General features: G+C 40.9%; 1 pseudogene; it reads right to left on the reverse strand.

Annotated features, from left to right (window-relative positions):
* Nucleotides 1-363: 363 nt before the first annotated feature.
* Nucleotides 364-17794, reverse strand: LOC103350694 (protein kintoun-like; annotated as a pseudogene).
* Nucleotides 17795-18473: the final 679 nt, after the last annotated feature.

An 18473-nucleotide genomic window follows, 5' to 3' on the forward strand; every position in this document is an offset into this window, starting at 1 on the left:
GAAAACAGTGGAAGATGGCCCAAGTCCTTGGGCCCCTGCACCAACGTGGGAGACCCAGAAGAAGCTCTTGGCTCCTGGCTTTGGATCAGCCCAGCTCCAGCCATTGTAAGCATTTGGGGAGTGAACCAGCAGATGGAAGGCCTCTCTCTCTCTCCTCTCTCTCTCTCTCTCTTTCTCTGGCTCTACCTCTCTCTGTAACTCTTTCAAATAAAAAAAAAATCTTTAAAAAATACACATCTATCATACAAATCATATAATTTTTCTCCATAATTAAGGAAACAAACTCCAGATGCAAAAAAAAAATCCAATTTCCCCATCAGAGTTAAAATTTTAATTTTATATTTTGTTGAATATCTTTGGTTTTTAAATATGAACAAAAACTTCTAAAAGATCACCAGAATTCTTTAAGCATTCAAATCCCCAAATTGTATATAATTCATCCAAGACATAGAGCAAGGAATTCTGAAAACTGAATGCACAGTGAGTCACATAATCTTTTCCACACACTACCATCCTGCAAATTAGTTTCTTTTACACTGTCAAAATCTGGAATATTGTGATCAGTAGCTGTGGTCAGTAGTGAAGACGCATGAGCTCCACGGAATTCTTTCTCTTCATTTATTACCGATTCTGTCACAGCATCTTTTTCCTCAGCTGAGTAAGCAGCACTTACTTCTTTTAAAATTTCAGGTTCCATTTTTGACTCAGGTTGCTGAGATGTTCCCAAATAGCACCTGAGAAACGTCGAGAGACTCTTGTTCAGTGGCCGCTGAACCACAACTATGTTTCTAGTGCTTTCCCGGCTGTTGATGAGTCAGAATCCGTCGTACAAGGGATGAGATGGTCTATATTTTCCCTTTCAGTTAGATGACTTCCTTCACTGATGCTGTCTTCCTTTCCTTGCAGCTGATCAGAGTGACTACACTCTTGCACCTTCCCATGAATTTGAGACATTTATCATTAACCTGAAGGACTTCGATTGATGGTGGGGCTGGTGACATTGTCTGTCTCACTGGACGGCTCAGGACCTCTTAGTTGACAACCTTTCTTATTCTCCGGAGCAAACAGCTAGAGTCGTGTGTGGTGAAGCCCAGCTGGTACTGGAGGGGGATCAAATCCTCTCCACGACTGCAGCTGGCTGCACGGCACAGGAACTGGCAGGGTCAGAGTTTCCTCATCCTGGTTACACCACAAGGGAAGACGCGCAGGTCCCCTTGTCTCCAGGCAGCTACCATCCACAGCCAGGTCCCAGGGCAAGTGGCCTGAGCCCAGCCAGCAGCCCCCCTCCACCCCCTTCCCCCATTCCGGCAGACCCCATTATATTGACAGACTCATTGAGCACCCTGATGTTAAGCTTTTCAATCTTAATGGTTTTATTCTCCTGTGGCAGCAAAAGTAGATTCAATTCATATGGGCATTATAAGGAAGCTTAAAAATTCTCAAGGACATTGAAGAAAGATTAGTTTATTTTATTTTTTTTTTCATTTTCGATTCTCTTTATATACAGAAGATCAGTTTAGCATACATTAAGTAAAGATTTCAACAGTTTGCTCCCACACAGAAACATAAAGTGAAAAATACTGTTTGAGTACTAGTCATAGCATTATATCTCAATGTACAGCACACTAAGGACAAAGATCCTACATGAGGAGTAAGTGCACAGTGACTCCTGTTGTTGACTTAACAAATTGACACTCTTGTTTATGGCGTCAGTAATCACCCTAGGCTCTTGTCATGAGTTGCCAAGGCTATGGAGGCCTTTTGAGTTCACCGACTCTGATCATTTTTAGACAAGGCCATGGTCAAAGTGGAAGTTCTCTCCTCCCTTCAGAGAAAGGTACCTCCTTCTTTGATGACCCATTCTTTCCACTGGGATCTCACTCGCAGAGATCTTTCATTTAGGTTTTTTTTCCCCCAGAGTATCTTGGCTTTCCATGCCTGAAATACTCTCATGGGCATTTCAGCCAGATCCGCATGCCTTAAGGGCTGATTATGAAGCCAGAGTGCCGTTAGGACTTTGCCATTCTATGGGTCTGCTGTGTATCTCACTTCCCATGTTGGATCACTCTCCCTTTTTGATTCTATCAGCTAGTATTTGCAGACACTATTCTTGTTTATGTGATCCCTTTGGTTCTTAGTCCTATCATTATGATCAATTGTGAACAGAAATTGATCACTGGGACTAGTGAGATGGCATTGGTACATGCCACCTGGATGGGATTGAATTGGAATCCCCTGGTATGTTTCTAACTCTACTGTTTGAGGTAAGTCAGCTTGAGCATGTCCCGAATTGCACATCTCTTCCCTCTCTTATTCCCACTCTTATATTTAACAGCAATCACTTTTCAGTTAAGTTTCAGCACTTAAGAAGAATTGTGTATTGATTACAGTATTCAACCAAAAGTATTAAGTAGAACAAACAAAAAAAAATACGAAGAGGGATAACATATTAAGCTGCTCATCAACAGTCAGGGTGAGGGCTGATCAAGTCACCGTTTCTCATAGTGTTCATTTCACTTTAACAGGTTTCCTTTTTGGTGCTCAGTTAGTTGTTACCTATCAAGGAGAACAAGTGGTGTTTGTCCCTTTGGGATTGGCTTATTTCATTCAACATAATGTTTTCCAAATTCCTAACAGGGATCACTTTTCAGTTAAAATTTAAACACCTAAGAATAATTGTGTGTTAATTACAGAGTTCAACCAATGTTACTAGAACAAAAAAAATACTAAAATGGATAAAGTATTACATTGTACATCAACCGTCAGGACAGAGCTGATCAAGTCACTGTTTCTCATAGTGTCCATTTCATTTCAACAAGTTTCCCCTTTGGTGCTCAGTTAGTTGTCGCCACTCAGGGAGAACATATGATATTTGTCCCTTTGGGACTGGCTTAATTCACTCAGCATGATGTGTTCCAGATTCCTCCATCTTGTTGCAAATGACTGGGTTTCGTTTTTTTTGACTGCTGTATAGTATTCTATAGAGTACATGTCCCATAATTTCTTTATCCAGTCTACTGTTGATGGGCATTTGGGTTGGTTCCAGGTCTTAGCTATTGTGAATTGAGCTGCAATAAACATTAATGTGCAGACTGCTTTTTTGTTTGCCAATTTAATTTCCTTTGGGTAAATTCCAAGGAGTGGGATGGCTGGGTTGAATGGTAGGGTTATATTCAGGTTTCTGGGGAATCTCCAGACTGACTTCCATAGTGGCTTAACCAGTTTGCGTTCCCACCAACAGAGGGTTAGTGTCCCTTTTTCCCCACATCCTCGCCAGCATCTGTTGTTGGTAGATTTCTGAAAGTGAGCCATGCTAACTGGGGTGAGGTGGAACCTCATTGTGGTTTTGATGTGCATTTCCCTGATTGCTAGTGATCTTGAACATTTTTTCATGTGTCTGTTGGCCATTTGGATTTCCTCTTTTGAAAAATGTCTATTGAGGTTCTTGGTCCATCTCTTAAGTGGGTTGTTTATTTTGATGTTGTGGAGTTTCTTGATTTCTTTGTAGATTCTGGTTATCAACACTTTATCAGTTGCATAGTTTGCAAATATATTTTCCCATTCTGTCGGTTGTCTCTTCACTTTCCTGACTGTTTCTTTTGCAGTACAGAAACTTCTCAATTTGATGCAACCCAAATGTTAATTTTGGCTTTGACTACCTGTGCTTCTGGGGTGTTTTCCAAGAAGTCATTGCCGGTACCTATATCTTGCAGGGTTTTTCCAATGCTCTCTAATAATTTGATGGTGTCAGGTCATAGATTTAAGTCTTTAATCCATGTTGAGTGAATTTTTGTGTAAGCTGAAAGGTAGGGGTCTTGCATCATGATTCTGCACGTGGAAATCCAATTTTCCCAGCACCATTTATTGAATAGACTGTCCTTACTCCAGGGATTGGTTTTGGACCCTTGATCAAATATGAGTTGGCTGTAGATGTTTGGATTGATTTCTGGTGTTTCAATTCTGTTCCATCGGTCTATCCATCTGTTTCTGTACCAGTACCATGCTGTTTTGATTACAACTGCCCTGTAGTATGTCCTGAAATCTGGTATTGTGATGCCCCCACCTTCGTTTTTGTTGTACAAGATTTCTTTAGCTATTCGAGGTCTCCTGTGTCTCCAATTTCAGCATCATTTTTTCTAGATCTGAGAAGAAGGTCTTTGGTATCTTGATTGGTTTTGCATTGAATATTAAATTGCTTTTGGGAGAATGGACATTTTGATGATATTGATTCTTCCAATCCATGAGCATGGAAGATTTTTCCATTTCTTGTTATCCTCTTCTATTTCTTTCTTTAAGGTTTTGTAATTTTCATCATAGAGATCTTTAACGTCCTTGGTTAAGTTTATTCCAAGGTATTTGATTGTTTTTGTAGCTATTGTGAATGGGATTGATCTTAGAAGTTCTTCCTCAGCCATGGCATTGTCTGTGTATACAAAGGCTGTTGATTTTTGTGCATTGATTTTATACCCTGCTACTTTGCCAAACTCTTCTATGAGTTCCAATAGTCTCTTAGTAGAGTTCTTTGGGTCCCCTAAATAAAGAATCATATCATCTGCAAAGAGGGATAATTTGAGTTCTTCCTTCCCAATTTGTATCCCTTTAATTTCTTTTTCTTGCCTAATAGCTCTGGCTAGAACCTCCAGAACTATATTGAATAGCAGTGGTGAGAGTGGGCATCCCTGTCTGGTACCAGATCTCAGTGGAAATGCTTCCAACTTTTCCCCATTCAATAGGATGTTGGCTGTGGGTTTTTCATAGATTGCTTTGATTGTATTGAGGAATGTTCCTTCCAAACCCAGTTTGCTTAGAGTTTTCATCATGAACGGGTGTTGTATTTTATCAAATGCTTTCTCGGTGCCTATTGAGATAATCATATGGTTTTTCTTTTGCAGTCTGTTAATGTGGTGTATCACATTGATTGTCTTGCACACATTAAACCATCCCTGCATACCAGGGATAAATCCCACTTGGTCTGGGTGGATGATTTTCTGATGTGTTGTTGCATTCTATTGGCCAGAATTTTATTGAGGATTTTTGCATCTATGTTCATCAGGGATATTGGTCTGTAATTCTCTTTCAATGCTGCATCATTTCCCAGCTTAGGTATTAAGGTGATGCTGGCTTCATAGAAAGAATTTGGGAGGATTCCCTCTTCCTCGATTGTTCTGAATAGTTTGAGAAGAATTGGAGTCAGTTCTTCTTTAAATGTCTGGTAGAATTCAGCAGTGATTCCATCTGGTCCTGGGCTTTTCTTTGTTGGGAGGGCCTTTATTACTGTTTCAATTTCTGTTTCAGTTATGGGTCTATTTAGGTTTTCGATGTCTTCCTGGTTCAATTTTGGTAGGTTGCATGTGTCCAGGAATCTATCCATTTCTGATAGGTTTCCCTGTTTGCTGGCATACAAGTCCTTGTAGTAATTTCTGATGATTCTTTTTATTTCTGTGGTGTCTGTTGTTACATTTCCTTTTTCATCTCTGATTTTATTGATTTGGGTCTTTTCTCTTCTTTTTTTAGTTAGTTGGGCCAATGGGGTGTCAATTTTGTTTATTTTTTCAAAAAACCAGCTCCTCGTTTGGCTGATTTTTTGTAATGTTTTTTTGGATTCAATCCTGTTGATTTCTTCTCTGATTTTAATTATTTCTCTTCTCCTACTAGATTTGGGTCTGATTTGCTGCAGTTTTTCTAGATCCTTGAGATGTGTTGAAAGCTCATCTATTTGGTACCTTTCCAATTTCTTGATGTAGGCACCTATTGATATAAACTTTCCTCTTAACACTGCTTTTGCTGCATCCCATAAGTTTTGGTATGTTGTGCTGTTATCCTCATTTACTTCCAGAAAATTTTTGATTTCTCTTTTAATTTCTTCTATGACCCATTTCATTCAGGAGCATGTTGTTCAATCTCCATGTGTTTGTGTATGCTCTAGGGATTCCTGAGTTGCTAATTTCCAACTTCATTCCTTTATGGTCTGAGAAGCTACATGGTATGATTCTAATTCTTTTGAATTTGCTGAGACTTGCTTTATGGCCTAGTATGTGGTCAATCCTAGAGAAGGTTCCATGTACTGCTGAGAAGAATGTAAAATCTTTAGCTGTAAGATTGAAAGTTCTGTATATATCTGTTAGATCCATTTGGGCTATAGTGTTGTTTAAATCTACTGTCTCCTTGTTGATCTTCTGTCCTGTTGATCTGTCTATTTCTGAGAGTGGAGTATTGAAGTCCCCCAGTACTATTGTATTGGGGTCTAAGTCTCCCTTTAAGTCCCTTATCAAATCTTTTAGATAAACCGGTGCCCTGTAGTTAGGTGCATATACATTGATAATTGTTATATCCTCTTGTTGTATTGATCCCTTAATCATTATATAGTGTCCCTCTTTGTCTCTCTTAACAGTTTTTGTGGTAAAGTTTATGTTGTCCGATATTAAGATGGCTACGCCCACTCTTTTTTCATTTCTGTTGGCATGGTATATCTTTTTCCAGCCTTTCACTTTCAGTCTGTATGCATCTTTGTTGGAAAGATGTGTTTCTTGTAAGCAGCCAATAGATGGGTTTTGTTCCTTAACCCAATCAGCCAATCGGTGTCTTTTAACTGGACAGTTCAAGCCATTAACGTTCAATGTGACTAATGATAAGTGGTAACTTTGCCCTGCCATTTGCCAAAGATAAGTTCTAATATATGCTTTGAATTCAATGTGATCTTTTGCTGTGAGGTTTCCTTCCTTTACCTTCTTTCATATTGATGACCGTGTTTCTGTGTTTCTGTGTATAACACATCTTTAAGCATCTTTTGCAGGGCTGGACGAGTGGTGACAAATTCTTTCAATTTCTGTTTGCTATGAAAAGTCTTTATTTCACCTTCATTCACAAATGATAGCTTTGCAGGATATAATATTCTGGGCTGGCAGTTTTTCTCTCTTAGTACCTGGGCTATATCTCGCCATTCCCTCCTAGCTTGTAGGGTTTCTGATGAGAAGTCAGCTGTGAGTCTGATTGGACATCCTCTGAGAGTAATCTGACGTTTCTCTCTTGCACATTTTAGGATCTTTTCTTTATGTTTCACTGTGGAGAGTTTAATTACAACGTGTCGTGGTGAGGATCTCTTTTGGTCGTGTTTGTTAGGGGTTCTGTGAGCTTCCTGTACTAGGATATCTATGTCCTTCTCCAAACCTGGGAAATTTTCTGCTAATATCTCACTAAAAAGGCCTTCTAATCCTTTCTCCCTCTCCATGCCTTCAGGAACTCCTAGAACCCGAATGTTGGGTTTTTTAATAGTATCCTGCAGATTCCTGACAATATGTTTTAGATTTCTAATTTCCTCTTCTTTTCTTTGGTCTGACTGTATCCTTTCCTGTTCTCTGTCTTCTAAGTCCGATATTCTCTCTTCTGCTTCACCCATTCTGTTTGTAAGGCGTTCTATTGTGTTTTTCATTTGATCTATTGAATTCTTCACTTCAGTCACTATCACAGTTTCCTGTTGTACTAGTTGTTTCGTTTCATTTTGATTCCTCCTTAATATTTCATTTTCACGAGAGAGATTTTCTATCTTGTCCATTAAGGATTTCTGTAGTTCAAGAATTTGTTTTTGAGAACTTCTTAATGTTCTTATCAATTTTTTGAGATCTGCTTCTTGCATTTCTTCTAACTTATCATCTTCATAATCTTGAATTGGGGTGTCTTTTTCATTTGGGGGCGTCATTGTTTTTATTACCTCGGTTTTTGCGTTTGTTATTTGGCATATTGGAGATATTTGGTTTCTTCACTGTGGTGCTTTTTCTTGTTATACTACGACTCTAGATTAAGTGGACTTTCTGTTTTTGATGGAGCCTTAGAGGCTTGAGATGGGTGTGGCCTGAGAGCTCTGTTTGGTGTGCCAAAGGTGACACTCCCAGGTTAGGCGTGGTAGATCTCTCTCTTTCTTTCTTTCTTTTCTTTGATTTAAAAGGGAAGTAATTCCGCACAGCTGAATGAAGTTGGAGGTAGTTAGCAGGCAAATGATATACCCACAGGAGCCAGAGATCAGAAGCTCTTTCCCAAGGACCACACAGGGAATCTGTTCTGCCCTCAGGGTGGGCTCAGATTCTCCTTCAGTCTCGCACTGGGTTGCCAAAGTTACGGAATTGTAGCGTCTCTGGAGAGTGCTCACGTGAATTCCGTGAGTTCTCTCCCCCACCGTCTCTTTTTTCACAGTCTCAGTTCAGTAGCACCACAAATTTACTAGGTCCTAATCTCCTGTTAATTCGCCCCGCCCAGAGTCAGGTTTTTCTGCTAGGCTCAGGGCCAGTGCAGACCTGAGGTCGATCTGCTTATGACATATGTCCAAGATGGCGCCTGCTCTTTGTCTTGTTTGCCTTTGAGAGGTGAGCAGAGAGAGAGAAACCCGTGTCCGTACCAGTCACCTTTTTTTTTTTTCTCTCTCTCTCTCTTCCAGTTAGCCTGGTGAACTTTCCCCCCTGGGGGTCGTTCCCTCTAGTCTCCTCTCTCTGCTTGCCTGCCTGTGTCTCGGGCTATTGAGGTTCGGTTCACCTCGCGTTCCAGCACTGGTGTGTTGAGTCTGCCGCCGGTGTCCCGAACTGTGGGCTGCCATGCTCTCCACACAGGTCCATTGTGAATCACGCGTTCCAGAAGAGTTTCCTCTGCTGTTTCCTCCCCTACTCTTCCTTGAACCTGCAGTATCTCCACTTTTTTTAAACTGTCTCTTCCCGGACTATCAGTGTGCTCCCTTCCTATTCCGCCATCTTGCCTCCTCAGATTAGTTTATTTTAATGCAAAAAAATTTTGAACCATGCATCCTAGTGGTCTTCAATAAGTTAATGAAAAGTGCAGAGTAAAGAAAAGAAGACATTGATTTGACAAAGTTACAGAGTGTTTTGTGCTTCAGATGTCCAGAAAACACAAAATTCAAGACTCAAAGCCTTGGGTCCGATCCCACACGTGCCATGCATGTGTTTTGTGTCAGTGGCTGTTTGTTTCCCCATTTGTACAGAGATTGATTAGCCAGAGAAGCCACTGTCCACTTTGACACAGTGTCCACTTACAATCCAATGGTGTCTATTCTGTGGTTCCCTTTCTTAGATTTGCCAAATGTTCTTGAACCTGATATCTAAATAAAGCTCCTGGATGTGAAATTTCATGTGATCAGAAAATCTGGTTCCTGACTATCAACTTGTGTTTGTGTATGGGTGTGTGTGTGTGTATACAATCTGGAAAAACTACAACACACACACACACACACACACACACACACACAGGCTGTGAGTCACACCCAGGAATTACATTCATGTAGTACCTGCCTTTCCTCTGTAAAGTGGTGACCTTACATTTAGAGAGTCTCTGTAATTTTGGCCAAAATAAACAAAGGTCTTTGAAAATTGCAACTTCAACAAACCAAAAGCTGAACTTTCAGACAGCCATACAAAGGTTTTGTCCAAATAATGAAATCATTTGGATATTTCAAAACCATTTGAACAATTACATGAAGTTTTCCATTTTGGCTCAGGTGTTTTGACCTTAGGTGGGTGATAGAAACAGAGCTGGGGCACTTATCTGAGTATCTGGTTATGAGACGCCCACCACGTGGCAGAGGGCACCCACAGTCACATATCACACAGATCACATAGTCCTTCCGCTGCTGCGTATTCCCAGAAAGCTGCCTCTTGCTGTCTTCCCCACACTCACTGGGTAGCCTTTAGGACACATCACTCCCTGCCCTAACTGAGCATGCCTTTGTTCCTTGTGATGGTCCATTCTGGGTGCAAACTGACCGCACTAAGGAATACCTAGAAACATGGGAAAGCATTATTTCGGGGTGTGCCAGGGGCCTTTCCAAACAAGATTAACATAGGAGTGGGAGTGGCCTAGATGGGGAAGACCTGCCCTCAATATAGGTGGATACCATTCATTGGCCACGGTCCAGAGAGAATAAATGCAGAAAGTCAATCAATCTGTCTCTCACCCTGAGAGCTGAGTCATGCTCCACAGCTGAACTTACATCCGCAGCCCCTCGGCTAGCACTCGGGCTCCTTGTAAGAGTTATACTCTCAGCCAGCTTTCCTGCTCCTGAGGCCTTTGGATTTGCACTGAGCCATGCTACCAGAATCCTGGGGTATCCAGCCTGCAGATAACTTGTCCTTGGACTTCTCTGGGCCACAGTCATGTGGACCAACTACCTTAATTCGCTGCCATTCATATTCCTATATAAATTTCCTATTGATTGTGTCTCTCCACTGAACTCTGCCTAATACAGTCCCCTGTTTCCTGGGCTTTGATCACTACGTAGGTCCATACACTCCCTTAGCTCACCACTAGCTGGCCTCTCTCTGAACTTCCACTTTAGCCTCTGAGGCTCTCTACTTGTCATCGGTAAAACGTCCTTCATCCTGAACTTCTCTGATATTCCCTCCACTCTTGTCTAACTGAAATCTGGGCTGTCTTCTGACATCGCTGTTTTGCAGATAACCAACTCAAGCTGCCCTTTCCCTTCAACGACACTTATTTCACTGAATCTGGAGGTGGTGAGGCTGCTCATTTGATTCCCCTTTGGCACTTGAGGATCATTATCTCAACCTTCTCCCTAGAACATTGGCTGATTGGAGGCTCAGGCCATTAGACAGGACCAGCACCTGTCCCTCCTTGCTGCATTTGTAACGGCGCCTCCAGGTCATTCCTCCTTGTAACTTGAAGAATGCAGCACTTGTCTCACTGGGTTCTTCGACAGAAATATTTCTGTCAAAATTCTTTGCCATTGTGGACAAGGAGTATTTTCAAAATAACTAGTATGGCACAGGGACAGGTCATGGGACAGGGTAAATGACTGCATAGTACCTGATTAGCAGTCTGGCATATAGATGGTTTTTCCAGTCATCCAGTCTCTCAACTGTCTAATGCAACTCTTGGTCCCCATTTTCTACATGCCCTTATCAGAAAGCCAGTCAAAATTGACAGCACCTGCCCCACAATTGCCACCTTCCAGTTTTTTGGTTTCTCTGAAGCATACATAACATGTAACACATTTATGAGGTTACTACACATTATCTTTCTTTTTTACCATGAAAATAATCTACTTGAGATATTGGTTTTCCTCTTCCATGGGTGTATTTCCAGTGCCTACATCAGTACCCAGCACAAAGCTGGGACTCAACAAGTATATATTGGAAAATAACTTTGTACCCAAAGTCGAAGCTTTCACAGACATAAATGCAAGATGTCCAAGTTATACTACTATGCTTTTGAATACCAAGTAGTCCTTCAATATTTGAAATGATGTTAAATTAATCAGAAAATAACATAATTCTACTAACATTGAAAAGACATTGGGTTTAATGTAGGCATCCTAGGATGTCCAGAATCCTCAGCACCAAGAGATACCCATGTCTATCTGTGCTTGCTAAAAATAGAGAAACTTTGAATCCTAGGGAATAAAGTGGCTCATGAAACCTCAGAGGTGATATCTTGGGTCCTCATATAGACAGACTTGTAGAAATAACACAATTTCAATCTGGGATGGTAGGAATATATAAATGAAAAATAGGGATCAGTCAGCAGAAGCAACATTAAATTTCTGCCTCTGCCACTCATACGTTTCCTGTCTTCCAGAAAATAGTGTTAGGAGAAGCACAACGCATTTATTCATTTGGAACTTTGCCATATAACATAGGATATAGGGCAGGAATTGCAGTAAGGGGACACACTATTCTAAAATTTTCTAACAAGCAAGCCAAGTTTGCCAGGTTCCAAATTAGCATGAAGTCATTTGTCCTATGAGGGAAATGGTAAATTATTTATTTACACCTATTACAACTTTGCTTGGTTAGAGTTGTCTCTGCATACTATGTAGTGTGCCGAAAGGGGAAGAAATGTGCTCATGGCATCTGCCACACAAAGATGCTATTAACAGGTCAATGTTATGGATTTCTTGAATGCTGAGAATAGGGACGCCATGAAAAAAATCATTCAGCAACAACAGGCTAAGCTAGAGACTCATTAACAGAGTCCTCCCTGATGTTACAGTCTGGACCAGAGGACAGTCGACACCAGATGAAAGGATATTCACTTTTGCCTGTGAGCCCAAGCAATGGTCATGATTTACTCACAAGCTGAGAAAACAGCCTAGACAGGATGGGGAGGCAAGAACTTACAACAGTCTTTTGACAAACTCCCACTCCAAGCAGAAAAATAGGGAACAACTTCCAAGTTGATGGGAAAGTGTGGAATTACTTTTTGTAATAGATTCATATTTTACATGTCGATGATATTTTAATTTACAAATGACACCAATGATTCTCTCTATTAAAAAGATTAAATTAAAATATCCTCAAAAAAGTATCCTTAAAAAGAAACATTTTTCTATCTTGCCATTTACAATTTTTGTCAAGTTTTTTCTCTAAACACTCTTTTCTTCATGATGCATTCATTTTTTTTATTTCCTTCCTGGGTCTTAGAGAACCAAATCTCATAAGCCTGACTTGGGTTACATTCCTATTCACTAGTAAACAAAGTGGGACTTTCCACCCTAGACCACCAGTTAAGCAAACCTCTGGACCTGGGACACAGTAAGCTACCTGCAAAGTTTATGGCTTTGTGGAACAAGGATAGACCTGAACAAAACTGAATATCCATAAGAAAAGGGCAACAGAAATGAATAAAACTTCATTCTTATAAAGTAATATAGTTGAAAGAACCAAAGTCACATTTAAAAACCATGTTTTCAAAATATGACTACTTGTAACTTAGCCTATAACCATACAATGTCAAAATAACTTAGATTCTTTCGGGGCAAGCTCTGTGGTGTAGAAGGTTAAGCCTCCACCTGTGGTGCTGGCATCCCATATGGGCACCAAATCAAGTCCCAGCTACCTCACATCCAATGCAGCTCCTTATTAATGGCCTGGGGAAAGCAGCAGCAAATCCCCAAAGTCCTTGGGTCCCTGCACCTATGTGGGAAGCTCTTGGTTCCTATCTCCTGGCTTTGGCCTGGCCCAGCCCTGGTTGTTGCAGAAATTTGGGGAGTGAACCAGCAGATGGAAGATACCTCTCTGTCTCCCTCTCTTTCTCTGTCTCTGTCTCTCTCTCCTCTCTATATTTCTGCCTTTCAAATAAATAAATAAATCTTTTAAAAAATCTTAGATTATTTTACATTACTCAAATCATTATTTTATTACCCAAAACAACTATATGTCTCCTTAATTATCTTTTTTTTTTAAATTTTTTGACAGGCAGAGTGGACAGTGAGAGAGAGAGAGAGAGAGAAAGGTCTTCCTTTTGCCGTTGGTTCACCCTCCAATGGCCGTTGCGGCCAGCGCACTGCGGCCGGCGCATTGCGCTGATCCGAAGCCAGGAGCCAGGTGCTTCTCCTGGTCTCCCATGGGAGTGCAGGGCCCAAGCACTTGGGCCATCCTCCACTGCACTCCCGGGCCACAGCAGAGAGCTGGCCTGGAAGAGGGGCAACCCGGACAGAATCCGGTGCCCCGACCGGGACTAGAACCCGGTGTGCTGGCGCCCCAAGGCGGAGGATTAGCCTAGTGAGCCACGGCGCCAGCCTTAATTATCTTTTGCACTAATATAGGAAAGTCAACTGGTATAGTGAGAAAGGAAATCAAAAAATGGTATTGAATAACACCTCTGCCACTAATCATCAGATATTTTGGTCAAGTCACTTAATTTTTCTAAGATTCATAATTATCCAGAAAATTCCAGTAATAATACAAAGAGTATTTGGAGGTTTTAATTAGATTTATAAATTATATACAGAATTCTAAAATATGCCTCAGCACTAGTTTTAATATATAATAAATGCCTGATAAAAATTGTTAAGCATTCAATTAAAAAGAAAATAGTTTTAATTTAAAAAAATAACTTGAGAAAATAAAAGGGAAATTCCAAACCAAGTACTGGCACCATGGATTTAGGATTAGATTAAACCATTTATAAAAACTAAATATTAACTTTAGCAGCTCCATGATTAATAACAACTGGTATTCACTAAACCTTTGCCATAAGCCAGGAAGGGTGCCAAACACCTTATACACATTTAATATTCAATCTTTCCAACCATCTTATTTACAAATGAGGACACAGAGTGTTAGAGACATTGAGTAGTTTGCCAAAGCCTCAATCCAATAAAATGGCAAAGCTGGGGTTTGAGTTGAAGCCTGTGGAGGAAGCCCCTTTAAAGTGTGGGTTGTTGCATGACCATTGGGATTTGAAAACCTGGTCCCCCTTGTGCCAGCAGGTACCCAATCACTATTAACCGGAAAGTATTTAAGGATGCAAGTCTGTGCTCATCTATTTTCAGAAGCAATTGATCTGGGAAAGAAAGCAAGGGCGAATGTTAAGTACAAAGGCTACCTAGAGGTTTTTTTTCCCCTTCTAAATAATAAGGATGCCGAAAATACCTGGATTCCAAGGAAGCCCCAACTTCTTCTTTGGCCTTGAACACCTACCTCCAAAAAGCAATGCACAGAGAGAACATTCCAGGAATAATGTTTATAAAATACTTTTTCTAATAACAAAGGATAGGAACTAGGAGTTCTAGAAGTCTTCCTCAGCTCATATCTTGTCATCTCTCATGCTGTGTTCTTCCTTTCTATCTCTAATCCAAATGAGGGTACCTTGAGAACTTTGTGGGAAAAATGAACTTAAAGCAAAGTTTATTTTAGTGCAAAACATTTTGAAACCCATGCATAGTCTTTCATAATACACATTTTCCATGAACTCATTGAAGACTCCTCATATTTTCCATTCATTTCACCAATAAGAGTTCTAGGCACTCCTCTGTTATTTCATGTTTACTTCATGGTTATACAGCTGTCACCAAATAATGTCTCAGCTCTGGAGTTTCCAATTTATTTAATGTAAGCAGCTATCTCACATCCCCACCTAATAAAAATCTGAGCATATCCAAAACTGAAATTAATGTTTACGCATTCAATTTGCTTCCCAGCTCTGAGACAGCACAGTCAGCTCAGCTGCTCAAGACTATATCGCAGGCATAGCCCTTACTTCTTCCACTTCCTTTAGACCCCAAACCTCAGTGAGCCACCACAATCACTCTTCTCCACACCCTTCCCTAGTTCAGGCCCCTCTTACCTCTCCTCTGAACTTCTGTCCTCCCTCCAACCTTCTCCCTGTCCCCTGTCCACTTACCATTAGTAAACTTTGTAAAATGTATGTCTGATCTGTCATTCGCAGGCTTAAAGTACCAGAGAGGTTCCCAGTGCTCCCAGGACTGGAGTCCAAAATGTTCTAGGCCCTTCATATTCTTCCCTGACTTAAAAGTCTTAACAGGACCCAGTGAGCCCAAAAGACAACTCTGTACTCCTTGGAAAAGATACCCTCTTCTCCAAGCAGATGCAGCCTCCTGCCAGGGGGAAAGATCCGACGAGGAGCGGGTCATCTGGATCCACACCCTCTCCTCCCGTGGTTGTGCGAAGAGCATAACTGCCATAACTTCCTATGGTGGCTGTGGTTGTCCATCCGCCCAACTTCCTGGCCCATTCCTCAAACGTACTACTTTTCCTCTCTACTTTAGTGTGGACTATCTTTCTTTGTGTTCCTATCTCATTTCTATTTCATCTAAATCCTCTTCACCTTCAATTCATTAGCACGTTTTCTAGGCAATCTTCCCCACTCTTCCATGGTGTTCTCAGAGAACCTCATACTTCACCATCACAAACCATATCACATTATGTGACTTTGTGTGTCGTATTCTTACTAAGTTGTACATTCTGGGAGGGAGGTAAATAGTGTCTGTCTTATTCTCACTTTTATTCTAAACAGATCTTTGACATAAATAGAAACACCCAATAGATATTAGATGAATCTAAGTCTCAAGCTGAAATGACTCCTGTAAATTATAGGTCATAAAAGACCTTTAATAAAAACTGTGCTCAAATAAAATAACTAATAGTGCAAACCCAGGTCCCCTGAAAGACTAAAATCATGGTAAAAAGATAAAAATATTTTAAGGGTCTAACATACTCAGATGCGTGTCACTACTTGAATACCCAAAGCTCTGATTGCCAAAGACGCTATCTCTATTTGTTTCTTAAATCTTTCTTAAAAGCTAATATTTAATATTTTATTAAAGTTTTGCCTTGAAACCCAATGTTCACTTTCTATATAATTTTAAATGTGATTATCAATCTGATTAAACTGGGTTACATTCCGCCCTAACATAAGAATGGCTCAATGTCTATATGTCTTATCTGCTAAGAAGATAGACATGACAGCTAAACCTTTTAAAAATTCTTATAGGTTCCTTCTGGGCTTTTCAGGTTCCTCTGGCCATAGAATTTTCGTTTGTAATGGAACTTTGTCACAAATTTCCCAAGTTTGCCAATCCCCTCTGTAAGAAAGATAACCTCGGGGCACTCAGGTTGACATGTGAAGTTGCTACAAATTTTATCATTGTTTCTTAGAATTTGTTTAAGGAGTCATGAAATATAGCAGTGGCTCTAAAGTATTAGAATCCTTTTGTGAGGAAAAAAGATCACTATAAGCAGGTGAACAGGCTATCCACTAGTATGGGGTGTGGATGTTTTGAAATACAGGAAGATAGGAGACAGTAGTGAGAAAGAGAAAGTAGCCAAGAGAAACAGGTGGCCTATTCTTTTGTTTATGCACTCTGTAGCTTCTAGTTACTACCTACTCTGTGCCAGTATTATGCTTAATACATGAGGAACACATCATCCCTGTTCTAATGGAGGCTACGCTCTCCTAGGACATATAGGTGAGAAATTAGTTTCTTTGTAGATGGAGCATTCCTTATAATCAGATTCCTTATTTTCTAGGGAATATAAATAGAATACTACAAGAGATTTGTATCTTACTCTGTTTCTTATTTATTCTCTGTCATTTTAATTTTGCAGGAGTCCAGTTAAGTGGCACAGGTTCTGACAGGTTTCCTCTAAATCTGCCATCTCTGGTTGGGAGGCCACTCATGGGCAGTCATTTTTCTCAGTAGGACTCGGGTCTGGTATTGGGTGTTAGAATCTCATAGGTAATGAGACCAGCTGCAGCGGTGTCTTCTGCAATGACCCAGTAATGCAAGGACAGATTGTCAACTGCCTCTTGGGATTCAGAGATGCAGCCTCCTCATCCTCTGCCTACCCAGCTGTCATCCCTAGACCCCATCACTGCTTGCATGAGGCCTGCCAGTCCATGGAAGCCCAGGTTTGGGGAAGCCTATCCAGTTGTCTTTGCAAAGACTTCCAGATAGCCTCAAAATTTATCCATACAAAGCCACTGGAAATCTGAGTGCTGCCTGTCCCAGGAAAGACAAGTAGCTGATCTTGGGACTTAGGAGTAGAGTTGAAGAGAATGGAAATGAAAAATCTCCATTTCCCACAACACCTACAGGTTCTTAAATTCTAAGTTTTTGACCATGTAGATGTAAGTCATTCACTTTGGAAAAAATCATATTATTGAAAATAATTTGACATAATTTCTTTCAGTCCTACCACCACTTAATTGAGTATGAGAGCACTTCCAAAAGTTCATGGACAGGGACACTGTGTTACAGTGACTCTCAGCAGCAAGGGCAAGTCATGCTGGCTTAGAATTGATTCAGGCACTACATCAGGGTTGTAGGTGCCTTGAGCCAACCCTCATCCCCACATCTTGTGCACCAAGGGCAATGACCCGGGACAGAGTTATTCACACCTGAAGCCAGAGCTCGCTGCTTGGCTGTCACACACATGAATTACCCATGGTACCTCACGGCCATGAGCCCAGCCAGAAAGCCTTCTCCCATCTGAACCACGGCTGATATATTGGGCAGAGCATCAAAACTGCTCATCTCCTCGGTTCCCGTATATCCAAATCCAAATACATTCCCCTATAAGAGTGCTATTATCACTGTAGAAAATGGAAACACCACCCAACTGGGAGAAGAGATAATGAAGAAAGTACTTCAGTGTTAAAGTGCTGGAATTCCAGAGCTTTTCTCTTGGCTAAAACAGTTACAAGTTAAATTGTCCTCCCACCATCCATTATCCACCGATCAACGATAAATGGATGTCTGTTCCACATCTGGCAGCCAAGATCGGCTTTGTAAGGCATTTGAAGTGATCATTAATCCTGGAGATGATATCCTGCTGAACGAATCGGTTTATGCAGGAGCACTTCAAGGTCTGCAGCCACGTCCCGAATGCAGCCAGTGATGAAGATGGGGTTATGGCAGACTCCCTCAAAGAAATCCTGTCCAGATGGCAACCAGAAGACTCAGAGAACCCGAGGGAAAACACTCCCAAATTTCTTCACACTGTCCCAAATGGCAACAACCTCCTGGAGTCTCCTGGACAAGAGACTGCAAAAAAGGAAATCTATGAGCTTGCAAGAAAGTATGATTTTCTCATAACAGATGATCCTGACATGTTCAACAGTTCAGCAAGTCCTGGACACAAACGTTGCTTTCCGTGGAGGTTGACAGATCTGTCAGCAAGCCAATTCTTTCTCAAGAGCCTCTTCTCTGGTTG

Source organism: Oryctolagus cuniculus, chromosome 1, assembly GCF_964237555.1.
Source record: "Oryctolagus cuniculus chromosome 1, mOryCun1.1, whole genome shotgun sequence".
NCBI lineage: Eukaryota > Metazoa > Chordata > Mammalia > Lagomorpha > Leporidae > Oryctolagus > Oryctolagus cuniculus.